The 2500-nt window shown below is 56.5% G+C and overlaps 1 protein-coding gene and 1 pseudogene across 7 annotated transcripts in view; both read right to left on the bottom strand.

The window, feature by feature from the left end:
* RELCH (RAB11 binding and LisH domain, coiled-coil and HEAT repeat containing) overlaps positions 1–2500 on the bottom strand; it is a 760620-nt gene that overhangs the window by 157348 nt on the left and 600772 nt on the right. The gene's annotated exons all lie outside the window — the stretch shown is intronic.
* Positions 1–2500, bottom strand: part of LOC146822701 (28S ribosomal RNA) — a 7132-nt pseudogene that overhangs the window by 2206 nt on the left and 2426 nt on the right.

Here is a 2500-nt window from a genome sequence, read left to right as displayed (position 1 = left end):
GAAATGGAGTCACCACTTTCGGAAGAAAGGAGGGACGAGGCCGAAGGACAACCTTGTCCGGATGAACAGAGAGAAAAGGAGGCTTTGATGATAAAGCCTGGAGCTCACTCACCCGTCTAGCCGAGGTGATGGCTACCAGAAAAGCAGTCTTAAGCGTCAGCAGACGAAGAGGTCCATTATGAAGAGGCTCAAAGGGAGCACACATGAGAAATGTGAGAACAAGATTCAAGTCCCACTGAGGCATTACAAAAGGGACAGGAGGGAACGTGTGAGTAATGCCTTTTAGAAAGCGTGTAACTACAGGGGACTTGAAAAGAGAAGGCTGATCAGGAAGCCGCAAGAAGGCAGAGATGGCAGCAAGATAACCTTTCAGGGTGCCCAGGGCAGAGCCCTGCCGGGCCAAAGAAAGAAGAAACAGTAGAACCTCAGAAAGAGGGGCGGAAAGGGGATCTACAGCCTTTGCTGTGCACCATGCCACAAATTTGGTCCACCTGCAGGCGTATACCGTCTTTGTGGAGGGACGCCTGGCTGCCAGAATGATATCACAGACTTCAGGAGGCAAGTCAAATGGCATCAACTGCCGCCGCTCAATCTCCACGCATGGAGGTGGAGGCTGGACAGGTTCGGGTGGAGGACCGTCCCCTGCTGCTGCGACAGAAGATCCTCCCGAAGGGGCAGACGTATCGGAGGATCGGTCAACATACTGAGTAGCTCGGGATACCAGTACCTTCGTGCCCAATCCGGAGCCACCAAGATGATTTGGGCCCGGTCGTGCCTGATCTTCTTCAGCACTCTGGGCAGAAGTGGTATAGGCGGAAAGGCGTACAACAGACCGCAACTCCACTCGTGACGAAAAGCGTCGCCGAGCGAGTGCCGCTTTGGAAATTCCAACGCGCAGAACTGCTGACATTGCGCGTTCTCTTCTGTGGCGAATAGATCTAACCAAGGCTCTCCCCACTGCTGAAAGAGACCTTGCGCCACTTCGGAGTTCAGACGCCATTCGTGATCCATCATGCACCGGCGGCTGAGTTCGTCTGCTCTGGCGTTCAGAGAGCCCGCCAGATGTTGAACCACTAGGGTGACGCCCTGGTGTTCCAGCCACGTCCAGAGGCGCATAGCCTCCTGACAAAGGGTCCACGACCCCACCCCGCCCTGTTTGTTGCAATACCACATGGCGGTGGTGTTGTCTGTGAACACCTGCACGACACTTCCCCTGACAGAGGGAAGGAAGGCTTTCAGTGCAAGTCGGATCGCTCTCAACTCCAACAGGTTGATGTGGAGACGAGACTCCGCCGGAGACCAGAGGCCTCTGATCTCCGCCTCTCCCATATGGCCACCCCATCCCAGGAGGGACGCATCCGTCACAACGACATGCTCCGGTTGGGGAAGGGAGAAGCTCTTGCCCTTGACCCAATCGCGGTCCGTGAGCCACCACTGCAACTGCCGTGCAGTGCCCTCCGAGATCAAGACATGGTCGGACAGGTTGCCGTGATGCTGGGCCCACTGAAACTTCAGGTCCCACTGCAGAGCCTGCATGCGCCGCCTGGCGTGATGCACTAGTAGGATGCAGGAGGCCATCAGCCCCAGAAGCCGCAACACTAGCCTGACCGAAACCCAGGATAGAGGCCGAAAGATGGGAATCGGGGCCTGAATATCCCGGACCCGCTGTTCCGGCGGATAGACCAGGAACTATGCCGAATCGAGAACCGCTCCGATGAAGAGGAGCTTCTGAGAGGGACTCAAGTGTGACTTCGGCACGTTGATGGAAAATCCCAGCAAATGCAGGAGATCCGCCGTAGTCTGGAGGTGGGAGACGACTGTCTGGGGCGAGCCCGCCTTCAACAACCAGTCGTCGAGATAGGGGAAGACTGGAACCCCTGATCTGCGCAGATGAGCTGCGACCACCGCCATCACTTTCGTGAACACCCGAGGGGCACTGGTGAGGCCGAAGGGGAGCACGGTAAAGTGAAAGTGCTCCTGGCCCACCGTGAACCGCAGGTAACGCCGGTGGGCCGGCAGGACGGGGATGTGGAAATATGCGTCCTGCAAGTCCAACGCTACCATCCAGTCTCCAGGATCTAGGGCAGCTAGAACCTGAGCCAAAGTTAACATCTTGAACCTTTCCTTCCGGAGGAAGGCATTGACGTTCCGGAGGTCCAAGATAGGGCGTAGGCCCCCTTTGCCCTTCTTGGGAACCAGAAAGTAGTGGGAATAACAACCACAACCTACTTCTGGGCTCGGAACGCGCTCGACGGCCTCGCGGCGTCTAAGTACTCCAACGACGTCATTCCGGCGCACGACGCCGACGACGGACGCGGAGCCGCAGACGACGCCTAGCGACGCGCAAGGGGTATTGCTGACAAAAAATCTTCCGGATCCAGTCTGACGCCTGGGGATATTCTAAGGTGAGGAATCTAACTAACGTGTTTCTTTCAGATTCACATCGCGTTAACACCCGCCTCGGGCTTTCGTGATGCTTTGTTTTAATTAAACAGTCGGA

Source organism: Triturus cristatus, chromosome 5_2, assembly GCF_964204655.1.
Source record: "Triturus cristatus chromosome 5_2, aTriCri1.1, whole genome shotgun sequence".
Taxonomy (NCBI): domain Eukaryota; kingdom Metazoa; phylum Chordata; class Amphibia; order Caudata; family Salamandridae; genus Triturus; species Triturus cristatus.
This window is presented reverse-complemented; position numbering and strand designations above follow the sequence as displayed.